Below are 14,685 nucleotides of genomic sequence, written 5' to 3' on the forward strand. Positions count from 1 at the left end.
GTAGTCAAAATAATGAGAAAATAAATGATATTCAAGTTCAAGTAACTTTATCTGCCATTTGCACAGGTACATGGACACTGAAATTCTTGCACGATGAAAGTTGTTCACTATTTGGCACATCAATTACAGGTCAAGACAGTTCAATACGCCACATCAAGGAGGACATCTAGTGCCCGATATGAGGTATAGCAACACACTGCCTGTGCAGCTGAGTCACATAGTGTGGTTTTTCTTCAGCCTGTAAGGTAAGCTCACAGAAATGCTTTCCACTCATAATAAACATGTAATGGGGTATTAATTTAAAATCTGTCATTGCATATCTGGGAATCTCTCATTTGGAAATGCAATACAGATATATTCCCGTATATGATTATTGATGTCTAGGATGGTGGTAAAGTTTACAGGAATCACTAATCATGTCAATAATCAGTAAGCATCTGAAAACAGTTACCAGAATCATCATTAATGCTTTCAGCACTTTGAGAATTAACGTAAATGTGTGCTACTCTTTTTTTTTTCGAATGTAGAGAGGTTTACATTATCATTATTATTACTCTTTTAGTGTGACTGAAAGGTGTGAACACACAATAGCTGGTCTGTCTCACTTCCATTTTCGATTTCCAGCAATTTTGTGTCCTTTAAATGGTGCTCAAACTACTACTTTGCTCCATAAATTCCACTAAAGGAAAGTTTGGCCTCTGTCCCAGTGCCACGAGCTGACCAAACAAAATGTTTGGGTGTTCTACAACCCTTTTCTCTTCTGTTTTCCTGCCAGTTTGTTCACACAGCAACACTCTACTCCACCTTGGCCAGGTTCCATTGTGTCTGAAAAGCTTTCCCTGGCTGCCTGTCTCTCCACATCAGGCCAAGGTATTCAAAGAATAACATCTCAGCATGTCTATAGTCATTCTGGCTGGTGACCAATCATAGCAACAAATTGATTGGCATACCATCAGTGTGAACCCGGATCGCTCTCCAGGATTAATCTGGATTAATTAGCATCAACACCTTCAATCATTCTTCATCATGATCCCTGGCCTCTCACCTCTCTACCTGGTCTCTCTGTCTGTCTATTCTTAAACAACTGGCCCCATGATGCTTCAGTTTTAGACCGTTGTCATTTAATGGTCGCTCCCATTTCACTTGTTCCATGATTTTGTGAAGTACCTAAATAGCAACAGGTCTTATCTGGATACTCTATATGGAAGAAGATGTTTGTATTTTTACATTTTTCAATCTTGTATATTTGTGTTAGACTACAAAACTGTTGAAGTCCTCCTCCAATCAAATACATATTTTGCTCATTGTTGCTTCAGTTGGACGTTTGAGCTTCACTGTGCGGACTGATGTATGTGCAGAGTTTGACACAAGAACACTTTCACTTTCATCTGCTGAAAGTGGAAAGTTTCTCTGTGCTCACTGAAAATCTGATTTTAAGGGGTGGGCCTATGAGCAGGATTTATGACATCACAACTAATTTGGAAGTCTGCCATGGTCCAGTGTGCAGTTTACACAAGTGTAATGTGGAAACTTGAGGCCTCCAGTGCACATACAGTGAGAATGGACTTTACAGTGATTTCATAGATTTCTGAATTTTTAATGAGGAAGAAGGAAGATATTAACATGGTGATGATACTTTTTTTGTGGAAAAACCATATCAAACACACATTATTGTTCCAAGCAGAGTATTTTTTATATATCTTGATACATGTCTGGAGGGGATCTTTAAGGAAGCATCTCAAGACTTGAAGAAATAGTTCAACATTTTGGGAAATGCACTTATCTGCTTTCTTGTCAAGAGTTAGACAAGAAGATTGAGTCTCAACAAACAAGATATGACATCTCAGTTAGTGAGCTTTAGAGATGCTGGATATATTTATCCTTGGAAAGTCAGCCTAGCTGTTGCCCTCTGCTCTGCTCAGTTTTTATGCCAAGCTAAGCTAACTGCCTCCTGGCTCCTTCTTTGCTTCTTGTCTAACTCTACAAAAAATGCAAATTAGCATATTTCCCAAAATGTCAACCTATTTCCATGGCAGGGTGTAACCCATGTCCTCATGTCCACACACACAAAAACATACTTTACTTACGACCAAGAGCTCAAACATGTTTGTTTTCTTGTTTCTGTGCAACTGAAAAAGTTGCCAAAAGCATTTGTGAGTGCACTTATTCTTTCAGCAAAGTCATCAACATAACCTCCTGGCTCACAAACACCAACTCCGAGAGAAAGTGGAAACAAGGTCCGCAGAGCGGGAAAGCCATCGGCCTCCCAAACCACATGTACACTCCAACACACGCACGCACTCACATGTACGTACACACACTCTCATAACACAGCCTGCAGAGATTGTTAATGTGAGGTCGAGGGGTCGGTAAACTGCACGTGGGTGGTGCGGCACTCTAATGAATGCCTCCCCTCAGAGAGTCGCATCTCTGCAGAGAGGGGACTCATCAAACCAGAGAAACACTGTTTTATTTAGACTGTTTACACTGACGGAAGAAATCTGGGGCTCCACAGCCGCGGCCTCTGATTTGAGGGCAGGGTCAGTGGGAGTCAATGTCTCATCTGATGAAAGAAATAATTGTCTGTCATGTTAATTTTGTGTGTATGTGCACATGTGTCATTCATGAAAGCATACAGTGTGTGTTTTTATACATGAGTGTACAATCCTCACAGATTCACATGAGCTTTATGTTCAGAGCAGAGGCTCAGTATTCATGTGGCCCTCCTGCCCACTTTCATTTACGTAGAAGCTGTAACCTCAAGGATAAACCCTCTTTTTTTGACGACATCTGTGGTTTCTTCTCCTTTCCCTTTTAGTAAGCTCCATAATCTTTCCTTTGTGGTTTTGGTAACTTTGCCAAGCCATTAGCTTGTGCCTCTCATACAGGGCAGTTGCTTCTGATTTCTTGTGTTTTAATTATTCATTCTATAGCTTTTGGCTGTTCCTATAAACTTTCTTCAAAACTTCTCCATCTGGATGAAATTAAATACATTAAATATGAAAGGTTTCAGCACATTTCTCTATATAACAGGTCCAAGTTGCATAGTATCGAACATCTCTATTTACAATTAATAAAGTTCTCTACTTCTTATTTTGCAGGACAGTTTGAAGCTAAACCTTCTATCTTAGTGAGAGATTATTCAAATTGTGGCTGCACAGGAGACATTATGGGAAGTCAAAGAGAGAATGAAAGTCTTCTGTATGTATGTCTTTGGCAGCCTGTGTCTGTGTATACCTTGAGGTCATATAAAGTCATGGCAAGATACTATTGAACAAAAAAATATAGACTCCCAAGGCTGAAGCCAGGATTTAAGAGATTCTGAGGTCATTAGTCCAAATTCCCCCCAGCAAAACTCGACCCTCCTGAGAAGTTTTTGACCTCAACCAAACTATACATTTTTCTGAATATTAAAAAAAACCCACAAAATTTCCTTTTTTATTTTTCCGTTTAACTGTGTTATGATAATTTCTGTAAATTTTATCAGCCTACGTTATCTCCTGGTGCCAGCTATGTAATTCTGTTGGATGTATTCGTTTGTTTTTTGCTTAAACACAATGAAGAGTCATCTAAAAATGTGTGAATCAGCATTTTAAAAAAAACTGAATGATGTGTGTAATTGCAGAATGAAAACTCCTCTTCATGTCATTATGTATTTTTATCTCCTGACATTTCCAGGAACATGACGAAGGACATGACCTTGGTAAGTTACGGTCCTGCAATCTCCTTTTTCTTTTTCTGGCAGATTTGAATGTGGTTTGCTCCCTTTTTTGAGTGGTGCCAAGGCTTGGACATTTGTGGGCAGTCCATCCAAAATGATGAAATCTTTTGGCAATTGCTTCTGGTACTACTAGTTCTCTACTCCAGTGGGACGGGCATGTCAGCGTGCTGAGGCACTGACTGATTTATCCAAGGGATCCTCAATCACTGCTGTCAGGATCAACGCTGGGTGGAGGCTCAGTCTGTAATAGAGCGTGTCAGATTGCATGTTATTAGAGGCTTGTACTGTATTTGCTGATGGACTCTGGTGTGGTTATAGAGTATCTTCCCCTCTACTTTGTCTCAAACGCTCACTGCCAGATGATGAAGACATCTGCTAACACTCTAATGCTCCACGCTATAGCTACAGTTTCTGGGTTGTGTACTTTGAAAAGCATTTAAAACAAAGACAGTTTGTTTAATCAAACATCAAGACTACTTTAAAGTATTATGGGTCAGAGAGAAAAATAATTATGAATAATTTTATTTTTTTAAAATAATAATTTTTTAACTTTGGATCCCATCAGTTGTACCTTGGCAACAAGTCCTCTTCATGGGGTCCATTTTAAACTATATAGTGTATTTACACTTACACTACTATATATACAGTAAATAAAACAGTTGCAATGTCACCATTACACCCAACCCAATAAAATTAAATCAAACATGTGACATACAACTATTGAATTGAACAATTGACAGTAAAATATAAAAAATATCACTTCAATTACACATCCATACTGCAAAAAAAGTTAAAGCTTATTTTACTTATTTATTCAGTTTGTCCGTCTTCTAAAAATGCTTATTTAGTTGCTTCTTCTTTTACTGAATTCCTGGGTAACACTTTACTTTAACCTCCTCTATTTATATGTATTTATAGTCAGCATATAAACATTTAAGTGGTTTACAACACACCATAATGTAATTGTAAGCTTGTAACTGGCAAGATATGAAGACTGTCTTTTAAGGAATAAAGTCAGTGCTGCATGACCGTCAAAGTGCTCCTACCTCTTTGCAAGGTTTTGTGCTTGTTTGCAGTTTATAGATATAGACACATTGTAAAGGTGCAGTGTGTAGAATTTAGTGGCATTTAGCAGAACGGACTCTGCAGAAATAGAATATAATATTCATAAGTATGTTTTAATTAGTGTATAATCACCTGAAAATAAGAATTGTTGTGTTTTCGTTACCTTAGAATGAGCCCTTTATATCTATATAGGGAGCAGGTCCTCTTCCACGGAGTCCACCATGTTGCACCTCAATGTTTCTATAGTAGCCCAGAACGGACAAAGCAAATACTGGCTCTAGAGAGGGCCTTTTGCATTTTTCGTGGGTTTCGCGGCCACTGTAAGTTCTCCTACATGCTTGGAAGGGGAGGAGTATTCGGTTGGTTGCAATCTGCAACCTCACCGCTAGATGCCACTAAATCCTGCACACTGGACCTTTAAGTGTTTATTGATGTATTATTATAAATATAATGATAAATTCTTCTGTAACCAATCTATTCCTGGTGTATAAACAGTTAATGAGTGAATGAATGAATGAATGCAGTATAACATGGCTGTAATCACATATAATGATTTATGATGAACAACATATGACACATACATGACATCCTCACAGTGTGTCATGGTACATAATTAACTCCTTATACACATGTACAAGGCATTCATAGGCAGGTTTATAAGTATGTAATGACAGTTATATGATTATTAGAATAATAGGCAATAATAATTAACAAATTTACAAGAGAATTATAATTGAGAAATACTTCATATTTCATCTTCATATGACATGTGAAGACAAATATATTAATAAACACTTCAAATGTCCTTTTATCTGCGCATTATAGTGTGATATAAGCCACATTTTAATTGTTCATATACTGCTTAAAAATGCTAAATAAGGGTTGTTAAAGTAAAGTGTTACCAATTCTTGAAATATAAAAGTGGCAACTATTTCATTAAGATATGGCTCTCTGTACAACTGTTTAGTTTTTTTGCATTGGTCTTTGGCTGAGGCAGGATAACGTGACTTCTCCTCACCTTCACCTGCCTCACAATGTAGTGTGCTGTAGTTAAAACACTCCATTGTTCCATTACAACAAGAGTCACAGAGCTGACTGGACAAAGTTGAGCTGGACAGGAAAGGGTGAAAGAGAGTGAGAGAGCCTACGCGTGTGTGTAAGTGTTTTATTCGGAAGGTTGACTTGTAATAACAGTAATTATAAAAATGGGTTACCCAATAAAACAACCTCGTTATGCAACACATCTTATTTCAGGTCCCTGCTCAGGAACTGACGTGTTATCAGTGTCCCAAATCCATGACAGTGCCAAGGATATCTGCCTGTAAGCACACTTTCACAATCTGTATATCAAACCAAACCTCACACTCGTGGTTATGGCTGAGGTTTAGAGATCCAATGGAGTACATGGACCACAGATTTTTGCTACTATCCTTGGCAGCTGTGTGGCTAGGAGCTACGGTAAATGCATCCTACAACCTTATCCCTCTGTAAAGTTTTGTTATTCTCAGCGGTTTTTGTGGATGATGTTGCTTTAAGCTATATCTTCAAGGATAGATTCACAATTTTCCAAGTCTGTCTTAAAACAAAAGCGAGGCGCCCTTATGAACATTGAAACTGTTTTTTTTGCAATGTAACCATTCCTCCTGCTCATACTTACCATTAGAAGATCCCCTTTAAATGCACTTTCAATTTAAGTGATGGGGAACAAAATCCACAGTCCTCATTATGATGTTAGAAATGTTTTTATCTGAAGATAATATGAAGCGTCAGCCATCTCAGTTAATCATGTCAAATGGATATATTCCAAAGAATGACCCAAAAATGTCCTTCTTTGTGTCTGGACGGTGTCTGGATTGTAACAAAAAGAATGAATTTGGCTCTAAAAAGACAGTAACTTTGAAAGATATCAACTTGATTTGACTAATTTGGACGACTGAAGCCTCGTATCAGCTTCAAATAAACTTTTAAATGCATTTTTGCACAGAAGGAGGGCTGTGAACGTGCGTTATGAAGCGTTCTCTTAATAGTCAGTATGAACAGGAGGAACGATTGCAGCAAGAACAACATGTGTCAGCTTTCTTTTGGACACCTGATTATTGTTTTAGGACAGACTTTAATTTGAGATAATCACTTAAAAGAAGCCCATCTCACTTCACTTTAATATTGCTTGCCAGCCTGCATGATGTTGTTCCTCACAGTTTAGCATCTATATTTGGGTGTAGATCCTGAACGAAGGGCAGGATAACTGAAAAAACTGCATGAGGAAATTAAATAGTTAAAGAGTCAGTAGTGCTGAGCATCTTAGCTGTGGTCACCTGAGATGTGTCTTTTACTCTTGGGTACCCTGCAGAGCACAAACAGCACACTAAACAGCTACGGTAAATAATAAATACTCTATATGTTACACACGTTCTCCCGCTTTACAGGTGTTGCACAGTAAGATCGGTGGAATTGGAGCGATAAAGTCGCCCTTCACTCTTGTTACCAAAATTGCCTGAAGAGTCACCTTAAGTGTCTGTCTCTTGTTGCTTTCAAGCTACAGCAGCCATCTGAAAGAAAGTGTATCTAAAGCTAAGGTCGGTGAAACAATCTTCTCTATTTCTGCTGGCCCCAGATCAGTGGTCCCATTGTCCTCCCTCAGAATGTGATCTTAATCTGACCTGAATGGAGTTTTGTTTCAGGGAGGACTTTCAACCAGCCAGACGTGAGACACGCTGCAGTAAGCCGCTTTTCCACAGCGAGGACTCCAGGCAGAGGTTTCAAGCTGTAGCAGCGGGATTTGTAGCTGCTGCTGGTCAGCGGGTTTACTGGTGTTTTTTATCTCTGCATCATATCATGAGGGATCTTATAATACTTTTTATTGGTCTTACTGCTAGTGTTTTTATCTTGTTTGTAATTTTCTTTTAATGAGATTCCTTTCTAGCTTAATTTTTTATTTGAAGCGACTACAGCTTGTGAAAAACAGCTGAAAACATTCCTGTGCTAAAATCATCACAGTCCATTGTCTCTTATTGAGGTTGTAATGATAGCTCTGACTTGGTGCGCTCAGCTATGCGAGCCCCAAATTATTCTGTCTGTTGGATCAGGTGCCAATTGGATTGTTGTATCTTGTTAACCCTCTTATTTTGTTTTATTCTTCTCTTAATCCTGGAAGATCTATCACTTTCACTGCCTTTACAGCCTTTTACATGCCTACATCTGCACCCCCAGGCATGCAGTGACGCAAGTAAGACAGGAAGATGAATGGGCAAACCAGAGTTAACCACCACCAGTATGATGCTGGCACCATGAGTGAGAGTCTGTTTCATATGGCTCCAGGGATGTTTTAGGGGCCCGGTTTGATGTCGGAGCCCGGTCCACTCCTCGCTGGTCAGCTGCTATGTAAAGAATGCTGCGTGTGCATCTCTATTGTCTGGTCAAAGGGTCTTCACTCATCTCATCTGGCTCTCATCCATAACAGCCTGGTCATTACTGGGGGAGTAGCTAATTTCTTAAAGGGGTACTCCGCCAATTTAACACATGAAAATCATCTTTCTTGCCATGAGTAGTACTACTCAACCCCTGGAAACTGTTGTAAAATGACTTATGTTGCTCTGATAGACTTCAGATTTATTAATTCCATACAAAATGATGCTAATGAAAGATGCTATTGAGTTGTATTGTGGGAAATGTAGGATCCAACATTTCAGGACCCTTACTTGGGGCTAAAAGTCAGGATATCTCAGCCTTTGCTGCTCCAATTTCGATTATTCTTTACTCCAAATTCTATGGGAGTACAATTTTAAATTGTTGGAGTGCCCCTTTAATTCTAACTAATGTATTTCTTTTTTCTCTGAATCCAAAAACTGCTCAGTCCGTAAACAACAAAGCAATATTCATTGTTATGATTGTGATGTTTCAGCATTTAACGGGATATTTGTTAGAATATGCGTGTTAGTGAGAGACTGAACATGAGTGTGATGGTTGTTTAAACATTTTTAAGGTAGATAATTTAGTAAAAGTCCGTTTTTACTCAAATTGTAGATTCTAAATTTCATTTGTTAAAGAAAATGTTGTCATACTAGCCACTAGCAGAAAATACACATATCCTTTGCCAGAAAGAACTTACTAGTGGAAATTCACTGTTGTTACCTTTTCAGAATGAGCAAAATCCATTTTTTCATAAATGTTTTCCATCTATTGTGCTTCCTTTTAAACAATTAAAACTATTTTTATGTTACAGGAAGGATGGACAGTCCAGCTGGCATCTTCAGGGGGGACCAGTGCAGGGTCCTTACTAGACTGTAAACAAGCAGCCGTATTCAGCAGAAAAATTCCTTCACACCAGATTTTATGAGGCCTGGAATGAGTCATCTCATCCTCAATACACGCTTTCAACTTGTCTGCTTTCACACTTACCACAAGCTGGCCAGGGATGTACATGAGTTTGAGAGAGACAGACAGAAAAAAAAAAAAGACAGGTAAGAGACACAAAGAGATTATGAGGCAGACAGTCAGAAATTCCTGATGACAAAATGACACATAATTGACACATGAAGAGAATCCATAGAAGTGTGTGTTTGTGTGTGTGTGTGTGTGTGTGTGTGTGTTTGCGTCTGTGTGTGTGTGTATATAAGTGCTTATATGAAACCACTGAGGTCTATGTGGTTTTCATCCGCAAACTGTTGGGTATGCAGTATGCAACCTTAAGCTGTTCTTAGAGACTCCCCATATGTATGTGTGTGTGTTTGTGTGTGTGTGTGTGTGTGTGTGTGTGTGTGTGTGTGTGTGTGTGTGTGTGTGCAGATACTGCAGATATGCCACTGTATTGTTACATGTCTGTTTCTGTCAATTCCCACTGAGCCCTGAATAGAGTTGAGAGTTGTCAGTGAACACAAATAGATCCAACACTGAGGTGTGGTGTCTCAGGTAGTGAACCACAAATGTTGATTTCTGGGGTTGAGAGTCAGCATTTCACATGGTTTCCTTCACTGTATGATCACATTTTGTGGTTCAGTGAGCAATGAAATGAAATGTTCTGCAACCGTCAGAGAAATCTGACATTAAAGTGTAATATATCTAATGTTTACAATGGCAGAAGGAACCAGACAAAAAGTTCAAAGGATGAGTTTGTACATGTCATGTAACCTGATTCAAAAATGTTTTTCTTTCCTGGTCTATTTTACTCTATTTATTCAATACACTTTTTTTTTTTTAAATTAATTCTGTAATGCTGATTCAGAAACATGATATATAAAGTCAAGAATTGTTATTTCTGCTTCTGCCACTGGGGTTAATTTGTCTTATTTGTCCTGTTTTCAGATGCAATACTTTACTTTACTTTACTGTTTTTTCCCACTGCACAATGGACCAGTGTTTAAGGATAAGGCTGGCGATTTTCTATATTTTTCTTATTTCCAACAAATCTCATGTGCAGAGCCAAACTAACAATGAACAGATCCTACTTACAAGTATTATGTGTATCTAGAGCCTGATATATGTTATTTCTCCATGCTGTATACCTCTGTTGTCCAAAAACAGTTAAAAACACGTCAGTGAGCCTGGATGACATGTTCCTTCGCCACAAACATTATGGTCATGGTGGTTTGTTTTAAAATGCCTCCAAAGAGTAATAACAATAATCAAATTTTCAGTCTCCAGAGAATAGTTCTGTGCGTACTGAAGTTATTTGAATAATTAACAATGTAGTATAAAGTCAAGACGTTGCGATTTGTAGCACAACAAGCTAGCGAAGCTCTGTAAATCACACACATGCAGTGGCGTCTGCCTTACAAGGAACTACTCTCCAGAGACTGAAAATGTGATCACTGTTAATAGTCTATGGAGTTGTTTCTAAACAAACCACAGTAGCCATTGCCTTTGGGGCAAAAGAACACGTCACCCAGGTGTTTTTAATAGTTTCTGGACAACAACGGAGGTCTATGTCACAGAGGAATAAGATATATCAGGCTTTGTATACACACACAATACCTGTAAATGTTTAACCTTGGGGTACTGTAGGTGAGATAATTTTAGCAACCAACAGCACTTTTTGTTTTGCAACTGATATACCTGCCAACAATTATACTTTTCTCAGGTTATCCCCTGATGTCCGTATCCTCTCAATTTGTGGTAGATAACTGCAGGATTTCTCATGAATTGATATTGTGTAGCTTATCAAGAGTATCAGAAAAATACGTGCAATCATTGCATAGCATTTAACCAAAATGTCTCTTAATATTTAAATAAATGTGTGCATTAGATTTTATCTGCAGTTATTTTTGCCAAGTGTTGTTTCTAACAACGTTACACCTATAAGTGAAGTCCTTATAATTACACTCCTTTAATTTAAACCTGTAATCCCCGGGTTTAAAGATTACCCCGGGGTTAAGAGTGTACTGTGTGAAAAGGTGTTTTGTGTGGTTACTTTAAATGTATTTCCTCTCGCCTTCCCCCTCATTTTTCTCAGATAGGTATTAAGTAGAAATGACTGAAATATTTGTTGAATACAAAAGTCACGTTATACCAGCTCAATGCTGACTGTGCGTGTGTGAGCAGTGTTGTGTCTTCTATAGCAGGGGGTGCAATATTTAGCCTCAGGGGTGCCACTTCCTTTGATGCATATTTGCAGTTTATGTAACACATACAGTGCGGACGCACCAGATGCACCCACATGCATTCCTTCTAACCCTGTGGCAGACTGAATATAGTCTTTTAATGGCAGGAAGAGCTCCACCCTTTTAAGTATAAACTTCTGCATCTCATGAATATGTTGGATACTGTATGTGCTCGTTTCAGAGGAGCCTTAATTTTATGTCACATGTGTCAACACTGTGACAGTCTGTTGATGATTGTGCTGTTTCTGACCATCTCAGGCTCTGAGTAACATCCTCTCTCCCTAAAGGCTATGATCTTGCTGTGCCAAAATATTTCCATATGGCAACTTGCTAACCGCAAGATTTTACAGAGGAAAAACCTGAAAACAGAGTTGTTTCCAGTGCTGAAAAACTAGCAGAACAACATAACAAAGCAGTTTTTCTAAGAAAGATTTTAATGTAGAAATGAATGGTAGCTGTGAGTTTTGGAAAGTAATGACTATTGAATCTTGAATGAGGAAATTACCTCTGGCACCAGGCTGCTCGTGTGCCAGGATAGTTTCACAATTTTTCAAGTCTGTCCTAAAACAATAGTCAGGTGCCAAAATGAACAATGACACATGTTTTTCTTGCTATAATCATTCCTCCCGTTCATACTGGCCTTTATCCCTTCATAATGCACATATAATGTAAGTGATGGGGGACAAAATCCACAGTCCTTCCCTCCTTCTGTGCAAAAATGCATTTATTAGTTTAACTGAAGCCATTATGGTGTTTCATATTAGTCTAATCAAGTCAATACCTTTCAAAGTTAGACTTTTTAGAGTTAAAGTCCCTCTTCTGTTATGTTCCTTCCACTGTAGTTGAACAGGGAAATATTGTCCGTCAAGACAGAAAGAATGACATTTTGACTAGAAAGACTGTAACTTTGGAAGATATCCACTTTATGTGATTAACTCACATGGCTGAAGCCTCATATTATCTTCAGATAGACTTTTAAATACGTTTTTGCTCATGACGAGGAGGACTGTGGATTTTTGTCCCCCATCGCTCACATTGTAAGCACATTTGAAGGGGATCTTCTAAAGGTCAATATGAACAGGAGGGATGATTACAGAGAGCAAAACATGTTATGTTTAAATGTTCATTTGGGCACCTGACTACTGTTTTAAGACTTGAGAAACTGAGAACCTGTCCTTTAACATAATGTCATAGATCCACTAGTGACTGCGCTGCCTAATCTGATTTGAACTGACACGTTGTGCACCAAAATGATCATAAGCAGTATTATGGTGAGCCATGAAATTACTATACAAGCATGAAAATACAGGTGTGCACCTAAGACATACTGAAGGTAGGTTGTCATTTTGTGATTTAAACCTCCTCTGCAGGAGGTGAGGGATATATTTTGGGAGAGTATTTTGAGAGTAAATACAATGCCATCTTTAGTCAACATACAGTGACTATAAGGAGGAAGAACTTGAACCAATTAGTAGTGTTGATACTAACTTGCTGCATTGGCCAGATGTCATAATGCCTTCGAAGTATATTCATTCATATATAATCTGAATAAAACATGCATGTGGCAGCTCTGTTCTTATGCTATCTGCCTTTTCATGCCCTACTTCGTAAAGTGAAATCAAATAAAATACTAAATCTAACATTGATGGAAAATACATTTCTCAATTTGACTCAAGGCAGATTAGAGCAATAATATTAATTACATTAATGACAGAAACAATTACTTTTTTGAAAGTCATCACACAGTGTTTTAGATATGAACTTGTTGATGTGAGTACATACTGTACACACACACACACACACACAAGCACACACACATTCACTGTCAAGGAAATCTGTCCAGGAATTGAGGTCCAAGAGTGATGCTGTTGTTTGCTACATGTGAGCTCGTACAAACATACGTGGTCACATGGTGAGGAGTGCCCCGGTGCCTAACAGAGCAAGCATTTGATCCAGTGTGTCGGCCATATTTTTTCATCATGTAGAAAATATGAGGACTTCATGCAGACTATCACTAATCATGTGAAGGAAGGAGCCTCGTATACAGAAGGTGCTTTCGATGTTTATGCGTCGGAACGTAAACAGATGAGAGAGTCAACAGGCCGGGCTTAGGTAGAGGAAGGAGTTAAAAGGCTCACCTTTCATCTCTAGTTAAATGAAGCCTTTTGATGGATGTTTTCTGTGAAACGAGTCTCAGTGATGCCTTAGTGAGTGCCCTTCATAAGGCAGAGCCCTGGCTCTACACAGGCCTGCTGTTCTAGTGGGAGGCAAACACGGGGAATTCTCAAAAGTCCATCTGTCTCTTTCTGACCTGTTTGGATTTCTGCAGGAAGTTCAGCTAGCGAATATAGGTGTGACTGTACTATGATATTAATGAGTTTTGTAGAAAGGCCTCATTCAAAATAGGCCCTGAAAAAAAAAGAGAAAAAAAAAAACAAGACCCACTGGGATTTCAGTTGAGCTCGCATCCTGCCTGCCTCAGAGAGAAGGAAGGAGTGAAATCAGACTTTATAAATTACACACTTATCTTCTATTTCAGTTGCTGGAACCAGAAACAGCGTAGGACAAATGTCTTGGAGCCAGTTTTTTTTTTTTTTTTTTTTTACGACTGAAATAATGTTTTCTCTCATAACCGGAAGCAAAAACCAGAAATATAAAAGAAAAGCGCATATAAACTCAGAGCAGAATATATAGGAAATAGACATAGACAAATAGAAGTGCCCAGAGGCATTTTTACAGACTCCAGCTTTAGACAAGCCTGTCATTAAGCTTTGGTTTACTGGGACAAGTGTGGCGGTTTAAGCCAGGAGGCTTCATATGAGACAAGGCAGCATAAGACTGAATCCTTGTAGGGAAATGACAGTGGCCTCCGCCTGGTCGCTGGCACCAAAAATACACAGCTGGGGATAGCTAAGCATTGGGTTTTGGAACGTTCAGTATATATAAAGTTAATTATTGTATATGCTCAAAGAAAAATATAGTATGCTGTAGCTAGCTACTAATTTTCTCTCTGTCTCTTGACTATTAGATTTTCAGTAACAAGCCCTCTCCATGTACGATGGGTTTATGGGATTGTATTTGTTTAGTCGGTTCTTGTTGTGGAAATAATACCAAGTTGTTGTTTTTTTCTTCTATGCATCATGCTCAACTCAATGGTGATTTTCTTCCCAGAAATTATTGTGTAATATCAAACCTTTTATGTTTGTACAATTTGTACAATTTGCACAAATCCAGAGTTTTTTCTAACATCTAAACCTTAAATGAATGAACAGACTGATTCTGCTGCATGCATTGTCTGCATAC

This window comes from Thunnus maccoyii, chromosome 19 (genome assembly GCF_910596095.1).
Source record: "Thunnus maccoyii chromosome 19, fThuMac1.1, whole genome shotgun sequence".
In the NCBI taxonomy this organism is placed as follows: Eukaryota; Metazoa; Chordata; class Actinopteri; order Scombriformes; family Scombridae; genus Thunnus; species Thunnus maccoyii.